The 13,949-nt window shown below is 37.6% G+C and overlaps 3 pseudogenes; 2 read left to right on the top strand and 1 right to left on the bottom strand.

The window, feature by feature from the left end:
• Window positions 1-2,377: 2,377 nt before the first annotated feature.
• On the bottom strand, window positions 2,378-2,974 carry LOC124975478 (cell division cycle-associated protein 3-like; annotated as a pseudogene).
• A 4,631-nt stretch (window positions 2,975-7,605) lies between these two features.
• LOC124975487 (lamina-associated polypeptide 2-like) lies at window positions 7,606-9,683 on the top strand (annotated as a pseudogene).
• A 475-nt stretch (window positions 9,684-10,158) lies between these two features.
• On the top strand, window positions 10,159-13,091 carry LOC124975486 (STE20/SPS1-related proline-alanine-rich protein kinase-like; annotated as a pseudogene).
• The last annotated feature ends 858 nt before the right edge of the window (window positions 13,092-13,949 follow it).

Raw genomic sequence — 13,949 nt, 5'->3', positions numbered from 1 at the left:
GGAGTATTTGGGGAGAGGGAGAGCAAAGATGAGGCAGCCTGGCTCTTCCTGTGCTGAGCACATAAAACTGGCTGCCACTGTGCTAAGCATAAGCCTGGCCAAAGGGGAGGCATGGGAATGTGAGACGGAGGCCACTTTTCTCTTTTCCCTGACCATGAAAGAATAACACTAGTTCCTCCAAACATAAGGGGAAGATGTGGATGGAAAAGCACCAGACGAAGTGCTCATGTGTGCAGGCGAAAGAACTCTTCCAATGAATATCTCCTAAAGGGGAAATTTTAAAAAAGAACATGCATTAATAATTTTCCTATCATTTTTTGAACTATAGATCTCTAGTTAAAGTTTAGAAGACACTAAAAGGTAAAAAAGAGAACTTTTCATGCAAGGGTTTATATTTCACTACAGTCCGTTGGGATATTTTGATGAGAGTGTCAGCTTATAAATTATTTTTTAATTTTCGAATTTTCTTGTTTATAAAATAATTCAGCAAAAGTGCAATTTAAAGTCAGAATATTATTTTAAGACACCTCAGTTTTAACTCTTATTTGTGCTATATTTTAGGAATTAAACCCGCAAACCCATTTCCAACATCCTCAGCTAGGATTTAGGCTGCCCTAGGCTCAGCCATCCTAACTGCCTTTCTGCATGGAGGAATTAGATTATAAATCTCATATGTTTGTCTTTTGCATACATTAAGCAGAGAGGCCACCTGCTTATTTCACACAATATATTCAGAGTAATGTTATTTAAGAATATTCACAACTTATTATTTATGTGTTAGTACAGGAGAAAAGGAAGTAGTATTATTACAAGTTTCTTCTTGGGTTATTAATGCAGAATATTTTTATGTGCTACAAATAAAGCATATAATTAAAATAATTTTTATATAAGATCCATCTACAGGTTAAGAATTCATAAATTTCAAAAAAAAGCACTTAAAATGCTTAAATGAAAACAACCAATTTGGTCAGTCATCTTACAAACAAGAACATAAAAAATGGAACATCACAGGAGAAAGAAAACTTTCACGATTGAAGCAATATCTGATGATAATTCCATGAATGATCTTTTAATATGCAATAGTAATTATTTTGGCACCAAGTTCATAGTTCATTCAAAACTCAAAGCTTATTGTCCCTCAGGGACAGGAACTCAGCAGAGAGGAATTAAACCCACGATGACAGAGTTGCTGAATATGTAAAAAATGTCAGACTAAGAGACTGGAGTAGGAGTGCAATAACGGGAGATGGCCTGTCCTTGTGATTTTGTAGTCACTAAATGACACTTGGTATGACAGCAGACATTCAAGACTTCACAAATCATGAACAACACTGAAATATCTTCATGAAATAATGGAACACAGCACCCTCTATCAGACCCGGATTTCCCAACTTTGTTATTATAAATTCCTCCCATCCTATTGTTCTTCATAAATACACTGTATTTCAAACATTGTCCTCAATGAAATTTTAATATCACTAATATATAGTCTTTCTCTGTGTTTATTTTTTGTATATCTATACATTACACATATAAGAGTAAAAACTTTTACAATCCTTCACCTAGCAAAATTTTGGTCTGTCCCTGGGAGACAATACAATTCCACCAACTGTCAATTTCAAATCTCCTCCTAACACTGGTCAAACGTATCCAGACTTAAATTTTTATATTTGGCACTTCTGCCCAATTTTAAAGCTTTAATGAATTCATTAATTGTTCAAATATATGCAATTACACTATGTGACCCCAATTTTCTTAGTATTTATACATTATGGCCAACCTTCCCTTGATTCTCTAAAATAACCTTCTGAACCTTCAAAATCCAGCATGTCTCTACTTCTATAAAATCATCCTCTACTCTCTTACTGGAGTGTGTTCTTCAAATCCAATTTGTGCCAACTTATCATTTAGCAGTGTTATCCATTATAACAATTATAGCACTTCAAATATTTTTATAACTTCCTCCTCATTATATTTGAAAACAATAATATTTAATTCACTTTCAACTCTGTATCAATTGGTCTGACTCAGTATACACTTATAAATGAAGTCGTGAATTACTAGCATTGACATGTTAATGGTAAAGGTAGGGGATGAGCCTATAATAAAGGAATTCCTAAAGATGAACAAAGTAGGAAAATTCACTAAGTGTTTTTTTCTTGTCTTTTAAAAGCATCATTTAAAAATCACATCCTTTAATACACAATAAATACACAAGACAAAAAAGAAAGTCTGATAAATTCTAAGTCCCAGTGTTGGTAGTTTAGGAGGATCAAAGAAAACAATCCTTTCCTTAGTCTCCCTGGGAATGAAGTGGTGACAGAAAACATAAAATCACCAGGCCCTGGATGAATCCAATGTAGGGGCCACTTAGGGGCTAGCTCTCTACCAGAGCAAGGTGCTGATTTTCCTTGTCATGGTCCTGGCCTTGCTCCCATGCTCATCCTCCAGTTTTCAGAAGCCGTCCAGTTCCAAGAATGGCTCCTTCCTTTAATTTCCTAACATTTTCACTTAGGGCAGAAGGTCACTTACCCTTGTCGTAGTGTCAGGGTCCCAGCAGAGTTGCCATTCTGCAGGATGGTGAGGGGGGATCTCCCTGGGACCTTGTTGTTTGGTTTCCGTCTATAGCGCTTAGAACCTGAAGATCAGGGACTCTCAGGGTCTTTTGAGGGACTGTCTGAACTGTCCCTGGCCACAGGGGTTCTGTGGCATGTCTTGCATCCTCCTGGGAAGACACCTGTTTGGAAAGGAGCTCAGGGTTGTTCCAACGTAGTATCTGCTCACTGTGATAACTGAGTATCCAAAGGCAAATCCAGCTCAGAAGATGAAGGTAGTCCCAGGGGCAGAACAGATTCTGGGGAAGATTTGATTTGGAGACTTCAGTCTCAAACACTTCACCCAGCTCTTTCACCAGCGGACTCTGAGGGTCTGCACTGCTGGTCTTCATAGGTGTCCGTGCAATGCCAAGGGTAGGAGAGCGGCAGAAGCGGTGGAGCGGTGGAGCGGTGGAGTCAGCCTGGGTGGGTCTGAGCACTGGAGGCCCTGCTGCAGCATGAACGCTGCCACACAAGCACAGCAAGCCAGCACCAAGAAGAACGAAGCCTTGCTGACCTGCCACCCTGCAGCCTTCAGACCCAGAAGGAGTAGGGAGGCCTGTGGCAGTAGCTGGATCCACGAAGCACTGCGGGCCCATCCCGACCTCAACGTCCACTTCTTGACCTGCATTGAGAAAATGGAAGTGGGGCAGAGTTGAATGAATGCCGGACTCAAGAATCCACCAATAGCGTTTGCACATTTTGGACCAATAGCATTGGTACATTTGCAAATCCTAATTAGCATAACTGTGGACCAATCACAGTAACCCAAGTGCTATATAGCCCCCTTGGCACCACTTGCGCAACATTTGGAGAAAAGAATACCTACCCGAAGTTTCGCCGTTGACCTGCTAGTGTTCTTCGCATGATCTTCCTGGAATGCCTTTTCTCGCCCGTGAATCATGTTCTTCCAATTCAAGAGAGGAGAAATTTGGAAGAAAAAGAGGGTGAGTTGCTGGGGTGCCCTGCACTGGGCAGGTCCGGGGAGTGGGGTGCGTCTGCTTTCACAGCATTTTTTTTTTTTTTTTTTTTTTTACTTTCCAGAAGTCAGTATGCGCTGAAGGTTCATCTTCTCTTATCTTTAATTGAGTTTTCACCTTTTCTTTTGGCTTTTTAGCTAAGGTCTTTTGTTCATCTTTTCAAAGGACCAACTCTCAGTTTTACAAATCACTTGTATTGTTCATTTAATCACTATTCATTTATACTCTGAGCCTTTTTTTTTATTGTAAACAAATGGGATACATGTTGTTTCTCTGTACGTGGAGTAAAGGCATACCATTGGTGTAATCATAAATTTACATAGAGCCTTTTTATTCCCACTAATTTGGGTGTTTGATTTGTTGTTCTTTTAGTAAGAATTTTAGGTGCATCATGAGATTATTTATGTAAGAGCACTCTACTTTTTTATGTAATCATTCATTCTATAAATTTTTCTTTTAGGCTACTTTTGGTATGTCTCGCAGATTGAAGTGAATTGTTTCCATTTTCATTTAATTCAAGGAAACTTTAAATATCCCCTCTGGTTTTTTCAAAGACCAACATTCATTCAATAGTGCTGCTAAATTTCCACGTGTTTGTATAATTTCTGCATTTTTCTTGCTACTTATTTCTAGTTTTATTCTATTTGGGATGAGATAAGATGTAATAAATTATTTCAATTCAAAAAAATTGTAAAGAAGTACTTGTGGAATATATGTGGTAGATTTTGGGAAAAAATCCACATGTTGATGAAAAGAATGTGTATTCTGCATATGGTAGATGGAATATTCTGTGGACATTTGAGAAATCCACTTGATTTGTAATATAACTATTTATTATTTGATTCTTTTGTCTGGATTTTCTATCTGTTGGTGAGAGTGTGGTATTAAAGTTATTCATCATTCTTACATCAAGGCCTATATCACCCTTTATGTATGGTACTGTTCATTTTATGAAATTGGGGCCTTCAAATTTCAGGACATTTACATGTGGAGTTGTTATAGCTTCTTGATGTATTGTTCACTTGATCAATATATAGTGAAATTCTTTGTTTCACAGGTCTTGTTTGAAATTCTATTTTGTTGAATATAATTATTGCTATCCTTTTTAGAATTCCATTTGTTTTTAATACTTTTTCCATCTTTTCACTTTCAGTCTGTGTTTGCATTTTGGATAAGTTTCTTATATGTAGCATATTGTTAAGTCATTTATTTTTTAATGTATTTAGTCAGTTTGTTTAATCAGAGAATTAAGACTATTTAATTTCAGAATTATTATTAAAATGTATGTTTGTTTCTGCCATTTCAGTAATTTTCTTCTGGTTGTTTTGAATATTCTCTGTTCATTTATTCATCTTTTATTCCTCTCATAAGTTTGATGGTCTCCTACATAAATATTTGATTCCTTCCTATATCTCTTTAGCATGTCTACCCCTTGACTGTGATTTATTCTTTCACATGTTCTCATGATTGCAATTGTCTTTATTTATTTTCTGAGTGTAGAGTTCTCTTAAATACCATCTATAATGCTGTCCTAGTGATTATGAATTCCCTCTGCTTATGCTTATCTTGACATGTCTTTGATTATTCTTCAATTTTGACTGATAACCTTGCTCTTATATTAATGTTCTTTGACAGTTATTTTCTTTCAGGACTTGAAGCACATTATTTCATGCCCTTATGACCTTTAGAGATTTGGCTGTAAAATCTGTTGTCTGTCTAATGGGTTTTCATTTATTGTGGCATGACTCACCTTCTTTTGCAAATTTAATACTCTTTCCTTCTGCATTTTTGACAGTTTACCTATAACATGTCATTAAGATGTTAATCTCTGATTATTTCTATCTTGGGGCTCTAAATATCCCTGAAACATGGATGTCCATGTCTTCCCTAATATTTGAGAAATTTATGACTCTTATTTCAATTTATATTTTTTCTATGCATTCAATGTAACTTTTCACCTTCTGGTATGCCAGTTATATGAATGTTTGATATTTTAATGGTGTTTTGGAGTTTCTTCTTTTTATTTATTTCAGTCTGAATATAATATATTGGCAAAATTATCTTTGAATTCAGATATTCTCTCTTCCTTTTGATCTAGTCTAATGTTTTGATATTCAGCTGAGTTTTTATCTGACAAGATTATTGAGTATTTCATTTCTAAGATTTGTGTTTGGTTTTTTCCTCAAAAATTTCTCTTTATTTGTTTTCTCACTTATGTCCTGTATCTTTTCCCTTAATTTTCTGAATTGTTTATTTGTTTTTTTAATCATCCTTTGAATTCTTTGGCATTTCATCCACATTGGTATTTTTGGCATGATAGTATGGAACTATAAATTTTAGAAGATGACACATTACCTTGTTTTTCTGTATTGCTTGTGTTGCTATGGTAAGATTTGCTCATCTGTTAGGATGGATAGTTCTTAAATTGCATGTGGTGCCTTCACAGTATGCAACTTTCTTCTGTCAGTGTGACTTAGGTTTGTTGTATAAGTGAGTTTATTTCAAACTGGACTCCACAGTGTAATCTTCTACGTCCTTGTTTGCAATTTATGGATTTACATACAGAGTGTACTGCATCATGGCCAGAGAGACCACTGTCTCTCTAAGACATGTAAATACGGAGTAACTAATACTTAGGCAGATGTAGTATAGGTAGCAGAGGATGTGATAGAACACAGACAAAAGCAGAGAAAGAAAAGAAAATCAAGAATTCCTCTTAGCCAAAGGGCTCAGAATATTTCACAATAAGTTTTCTAAGGCTTATGTTTATTTTGGGGTGTTTGTGGAGTCTAAAGTATATTCAAATCATAGACATTTCTTTGTGTATGTTATTTAATATTATTAGAATTATAATTATCTCTTTTAAATCATTATTTGAATAAAGTGGAATGGTATTTTGGTTATGGGCAATTCTTGTGAAATTTCTATGAATTTTCTCACTATACTGAATGTTAGTATTTCCAACTATGTTCTTATCAACTTTCATAAATTTCAGCTTTTCAAGAAAATTAGAGATTAGGTACATAGCTAATTTTATGGAGTTCAGTAGGAACTTACTTATACATTTATAACAGTATAAAATATACAATATAATGGTATATTGAATACATTATATTTTTTCATATTTAAATATTTATATTATTTATTTAGCTTTCACGTATACATTTGTAATGTAATATTCACTATTTTATGCATGGTATAATCATATATGCATTGCTATATTTATGTATTTTGTTTTAAAATTTACATGTTGATAACAAGATTCATATACACACACATATACCTATTCCCCCATAATACTTTATTCAAATATATTAGTGTTGGCTTTCTTTTGGTGCCAGCCCTTTTTTATATTTTCTATAGAGACAGGGTCACATGCTCATCCTAGTGTTGGCTATTATCCTGATTAAGTCACTCTTCTTTCTTTCTTTCTTTTACTTTATCACATATTACCTCTTCAGAAAAAAATGCACAGGGAATTTAGCAGACAGGTATGTTCAAATACAACTCTAACCTCCTCGGCACAAAACTCTATGATAGCTTACCCATATTTCATTTAATGAATGAAATAAAGCTAACTACATGCTGGAGACACCTGTGTGAAACAATAAGTATGAGAAGTAAATATCTATCCTTTTTTGGCTTCTTTTGCATTAGTTACTTTCCCTTAAGAAATATACCTTCAGTTAAGTTTTCCTTTTTGGCTACTAGGTTTTTTAATCTAAAGTATCTATTATAAAGACATACTTTTCTGTGTGATAAAAACCATATGATGGGCTGTACTGTGTGGGCTGGGGTTGGTGCAGGCTCCCAGCCTGTCGGCATTTGGTCCGTAGTTGGGCTCGCGGGGCTTTGTGCCCGAGTGCGGCCTCGCTTTGTGCCTGCGAGTTTTCTGCGGTGCCTCGCGGCGCTCCTCCCGGGCCGGAGCCGTGAGGCTGGGAGGCGGCCCCGCGGCCCCCGGCCAGGAGCGAGCGCGGCGGCGTGAGCGGCGGCAGTGAGGCTGCGGGGAAGGGGACTCGCAGATCCCGGAGATGCCGGAGTTCCTAGAAGACCCCTCAGTCCTGACGAAAGACAAGTTGAAGAGTGAACTGGTCGCCAGCAATGTGACGCTCCCGGCCGGAGAGCAGCGCAAAGACGTGTACGTGCAGCTCTACCTGCAGCATCTCACGGCGCGCAACCGGGCCGCCGCTCGCCGCGGGCTCCAACAGCAAGGGACCCCCGGACTTCTCCAGCGACGAGAGCGCGAGCCCACCCCGGTGCTGGGCTCCGGGCCGTCCACCGCGGGCCGCAGCCGGGCCACCGTCGGCAGGAAAGCCACAAAGAAAACTGATAAGCCCAGACTAGAAGATAAAGATGATCTAGACGTAACAGAGCTCTCTAATGAAGACCTTCTGGATCAGCTTGTGAAATATGGGGTGAATCCTGGTCCTATTGTGGGAACAACCAGGAAACTGTATGAGAAAAAGCTATTGAAACTGAGAGAACAAGGAACAGAGTCAAGATCGTCTACTCCTCTACCAACAATTTCCTCTTCAGCAGAAAATACTAGGCAGAATGGAAGTAATGACTCTGACAGATACAGTGACAATGAAGAAGGATAGAAGAAAGAACACAAGAAAGTGAAGTCCACTAGGTATTTTGCTCCTTTTTCTGGACTTCCAACTACTCCCTCTGGTGGATTTTTTCAGGGTATTTCTTTTCCTGAAATCTCCACCCGTCCTCCTTTGGGCAGGACTGAACTACAGGCAGCTAAGAAAATACATACTTCTAAGGGCGACCCACCTAGGGAGCCTCTTATTGCCACAACCTTGCCTGGCAAGGGACAGATGCAGAATTTAGCCTCTGGAGGGAATTTGTTTACTTCCTCCAAGTTTAGCCATGATAGGTGTTTAGAGGAAAGTTCTTCGTCATCCTCTCAGCATGAACTCGCTGCCATGTTGGGCTCTACTGCAGCTTCTCCTTCACTGATTAAAGAAACCACTACTACTTACTGTAAAGACATAGTAGAAAATATTTACCGTGGAGAGAAAAGTGGAATTCAGCCATTATATACTGAGAAGTCCAATATTTCAGATCAGTGCATTCTCTCCAGCGAAAGGGAAGTACTAGAGGAGTCTAAGAGATCACGAGTAATTTCCCCACCACTTGCTCGGGCAATCAAAGATTATGTCAATTCTCTGTTGGTCCAGGGTGGGGTAGATAGTTTACCTGGAACTTCTAACTCTATACCCACACTGGACATTGAAAACATATGCAAGAGAATTGATCAGTCTAGTTTTCGAGAAACCAGTTACCCCTCTCCTCCACGAAAATTCCCTAGACTCAGTGAGAAGTCAGTAGAGGAAAGGGATTCAGATTCCTCTATGTCATTTCAGAATATAGTTGGATCTGAACAGATGTCGTCTTTTGCCAAAACTGTTGTCTCTCATTCACTTACTACTTAGGCATGGAAAAGTCTAAGAAATCAGAGTATGATAACATTGATGCCTCAGAACTATCTTTTCCCTTACATGAATCTATTTTAAAAGTAATTGAAGAGGAGTGGCAGCAAATTGACAGGCAGTTGCCTTCATTAGCAAGCAAGTATCCAGTTTCTTCCAGAGAGGCAACACAGATATTATCAGTTCCAAAAGTAGATGATGAAATCCAAGGGCTTACTTCTGAAGCCATCCCACCAGCAGGTACTCAGGCAGCCTCCACTGAGTCTTGTGATAAACACTTGGACTTAGCACTTTGTAGAACATATGCAGCCGCAGCATCCACATTGCAGATGGCACCCCACACTGCCTTTGTAGTTAAAGCTATGCAAGCAGATATTAGTCAGGCTGCACAAATTCTTAACTCAGATCCTAGTCGTACATACCAGGCACTCGAAATTCTGAGCAAAACATATGATGCAGCTTCATTTCTTTGTGAAGCTGCATTTGATGAAGTGAAGATGGCTGCCCATACCATGGGATCTTCTACACTTGGTCGCTGTTATCTCTGGTTGAAAGATTGCAAAATTAATCCAGCTTCTAAGAATAAGCTGACTGAGGCTCCCTTTAGAGGTGGAACATTATTTGGAGGAGAAGTACACAAAGTAATTAAGAAGCATGGAAGAAAATAATAATAAAGTTAAGAACTAAGGAACCTGCCTTATCTTTGATAAGAAATTTAAGGTATTTTTATGCCAAAAATTTTTTTTCAGGTCTTTTTGGCCTCCACATTGGACTAATCTCAAAATGTTAAGCCTCTGCTCATCAAATTATAGTATAAAAATCATTCCTTAGGTGGAACTGCTTTTTTAGGTTTGCACAGATAGAAAGGCTGGTACAGTTAAGCTTTATAGATCATATATTTGTCTCAAACAGTTAATGATTTCCTATTACATTTTTTACAATTCTTCAAAATAAGAAAATTTCGATAACTAAAAAGTAGATTCTTCATTGTTTTAAATATCATATGCATATTCCCTTCTACAAAAGGTAAAATTAAACACTACACATTCAAAACAATGATTTATCCTTTTTGATACTCCTAATTATCTTCACTTTCTAGAATTTGTCTACACTTTCTCTCTTATTTTCTTGTGTTATATGCTGATGTCTACAGTAGCATTCATAATATTCATAATATTCTAGATCAGTGAAACTTAAAGTGCCACAAACTGTTACTGATCCACAAACATGCAGAAGAATTTAAATCTGAGGGCTTAGGAACATAGCTCAGGAGTATAGTACATGCAAGGCCCTGGGTTAGTCTCCCCATCCCCCATTGCTTTTTTAATAAAAGAATTTAAATATAGAGGCACCTTTTAGGTCAATGAAAGGATTTATTTTTGTAGTAAACTTACTGATAGCAAAAGCAGTATATGGCTTTACATTCTGATACAGGTGCCTCATTGCCTCAGGAATTAATAGCTAACAATTCATGGACCACACTTTGAGAGACACTGCTTGTTGATAAATAGTCGAGGATAGAACATGCATACACAACCACTGTATTTTGTCAGATGAACTAGACACTGGAGAGATGGGGCTTTTTTTTTTAATGCTTTTGAGGTCTGTTGTATTTCATGGATGATCAGTCTTAATAATCTAGACACTAAAAGCAGATTTATCGGGTTTTTCTGAAAACCTTAAGAAGTACTACATCCCAGTGTCTACGTCTGTATAAAGCAGTATATTACTCTGTTTTCATTTCTGTGATTGTAAGATAAAAGAATCTGACTGTAGAGACATTGTGGAAAACGGTAATGTTAGCATAACAGAAGGTGGCCCCTTACGTTCTCCTCTAGCCATTTATTCTCAAACTACACATTCCATCTTTGCAGCTTTCTGGGAGCAATTTGTTATTTGTCTTCTGAAATGTACATGTATACATGTACCTACTAAGTACTTTGTGATTTTTAAAAATGTATTGATGTAGAATGCTACCACTGAATTCTAATAAAGTTGTTAAATTTGAAAAAAAAAACATATGATATTTTAAAACATCTATTAGGATCTTAATATATTTATATTTTTTTGTTTCTTATTACATGGTCTTAGTATCTTTGAAATTGCATTTCTTTCCTGCTTAGTTTTATTGTGTTTTTTAATGCAAGGTATTTTCAGCAAATATTTTAGAGTAGTAATACAAATTTTATTGGAATGAAGTGGAGCAGCAGTATGTTTAATTAGTAAACATTACCAAGGTGATTTTTTTCCCTTCTGATGAAATAACAGCAGTGCTCAACATTTGTAGCTCCTTTTTCTTGAATTGATCATTTCCTCTACAAAGAAAACTTCCAATATCTTACTTTTGCACTGAAACCTAATAACAATCCTCCTTAGAACTGAGAGTGGCCTGTTTTCTCACTCTTTAGCTCATGGAATTTTATTGCATGTGTTAAGTAGAATGATCTATAATTCTTTAGCAGCAGGAGCGGGAGTGTGTTCACCAGTGGAGAGGTGTTGGTGGCAAGGCAAGGGAAGATTCAAGCGGAAGATTGTCCTCTGGCTGGCGCATCCTGGCAGCTGCAAGAGGGGCACTTGCCCCTGCCCCAGCTGCCCAGACCTTGAGCTGGCACATCTGCAGGGATGCATATGAGCTGCAAGAGGTTATCTGCAGTAGAGCTACTGCTGTGGTTCAGGCTGCCCTATGCAAGCCCAGTCAAGAACATGTAGCAATAAAGTGGATCAACCTGGAAAACTTGCAGACCAGAATGTATGAACTACTAAAACAAATTCATGTCATGAATCAGTGCAGCCATCCCAATGAAGTGACCTATTTACCACCTATTTACCACCTCTTTTGTGGTAAAAGTTGAATTTGGCCTGGTCATGAAATTGCTAAGTGGAGGCTCGGTGTTAGACGTCATCAAATACATTGTCAACCAATGATAATGGAGAGCAGAAGAAAGGAGTGGAAGAGGCAGTAATAGCAACAATTCTTAAAGAGGCTTTGGGAGGCTTAGCTATCTACACAGAAACGGTTAGATTCATAGAGATTTGAAAGCTGGTAATATTCTTCTGGTTGAGGATGGTTTTGTACAAATTGCAGATTTGGGGGGGAAATCCATTCTTAGCAACAGGGGTGGTGTTACAAGGAATAGAGTAAGAAAAGCATTGTTTGCACCCCACGTCCGATGGCATTTGAAGTTGTGGAACAGGTGAGAGCCCATGACTGCAAGACTGACGTGGAGTTTTGGAGTATTGTCCATTGAAATAGCAACAGGAACAGCACAATTTATCACAAATACCTTCCTATGCACATGTTAATATGAACTTTGAAAAATGATCCACCCACTTGAGAAACCTAAGTAGAAGATAAAGAAATGATGAAAAAATATGGCATGTCTGTTAGAAAATTACTTTCACTGTGTTTTCAAAAATATCCTAACAAAAGGCTCACAGCAGCAGAACTTTTAAATTCAACTGCTTCCAGAAAGCCAAGAACAGAGAATACCTGATTGAGAAGCTAATTATCAGCATGCCAGATAGCCCAAAGAGCTAAGAGTTGCAGGGTCGAGTTGTCACCTCCATAAAACCAAACAAAGGGACTGGGAGTGCAGTGATGAGGAAATGGATGAGAAAAGTGAAGAGGGGAAAGCGGCTGCTTCTCAGGAACATTTACAAAGAGTAAAGGAGAAAATCTAGAGATCTCAGTGAACACCATCAGCAGCCCAGAGCAAATATAGTCCTTCTCTGTGCATGATTTTCAGGGCCAACCCAATGTGAGTGAAGACTACAGAGAAGCTTCTTGCACCGCAAAACTCATCTTAAGATTGAGAAACTTCAGCAAGGAACTTAATGATATAGAATTTGAGTTTACTCCAGGAAGAGATACAGCAGATGGTGTATCTCAGGAGCTCTTCTCTAGTGACCTGCTTTATGCTCATGATGAAGTTATAGTGGTTGTTAACTTACAGAAGATTGTAAATGATCCCAAAACTTTAAAAATACTGACATTTAAGTTGGGTTTTGGCTGTTACAGGTCAGAGATTCCTGATGAAGTGAAGCTGATTGGATTTGCTCAACTGCGTGTGAGCTGACATATGGCCCTTGCTATTACTCTGATCTGTTGTACCCGCCTCCATACCCACTCCCTGTTCATTTCCTCACACCCCCCATTCCCAGCCCCAGCAAAATCAGAAGATTGAAGAGACTGGCTTCAATGAAATGGAATAAAAATATTTAAAAAAAAATCTCAACACTGAGTTGTTTTATTGTCTAGCAATTCACTGTATGAAAATGAGCAAATGCTACAGCTGCCTGACCTAATTTTCCCAAGAGCTCTTTAATATTCTTAGCATTCAGTTTAGATAGCTCATAAATGAAAAGAATCTGAAATATACTCATGTGGTCCTATTTACTGGCAACAAAATGAATTTTCTATCAGAGGCCTATTTCTCCTTTCATTGTTGTTACTTCTGTTATAATATTTCAGTTGTACATCTAACAATACTGCTTCTTTTATGTTGTACTTAGAAATTAATATAAAGTTGAGATTTACTAGCCAAATTATTGTTTTAAAAACTGACTGAATTTTATTTTTTATGTATTTGTGCATTACACGTATTAGCTATAAGAAAAAAGGTTTTGATTATATGCTTCTTGCAATTGATCTCTTGTTAAACAAAAATTTCAGGTCTATCCTTGTAATATTTGTAAATTTTAATTTTTGAAATAACTGAATTATGAACTAGGATGCTTTTCCTTTTTGCCTAAAAAGCAATCCACAATCTGATTGTCTCTTGGGAAAGGAAGGTGCCTTGCAAACTTTCACATGAAGAATGTGCCTGTGGCTGATATCCTTGGGAACAGTTTCAGATCTAAAATTTCCTCTATATAAGGTGGCATATGGAAGATCTGCTTCATTGGAACATTTAGAATGCTATAAAAATGTTGCT

This window comes from Sciurus carolinensis, unplaced genomic scaffold (assembly GCF_902686445.1).
Source record: "Sciurus carolinensis unplaced genomic scaffold, mSciCar1.2, whole genome shotgun sequence".
NCBI lineage: Eukaryota > Metazoa > Chordata > Mammalia > Rodentia > Sciuridae > Sciurus > Sciurus carolinensis.
The sequence above is the reverse complement of the archived record's forward strand: the minus strand, read 5'-3'. Positions and strand labels throughout refer to the sequence as shown.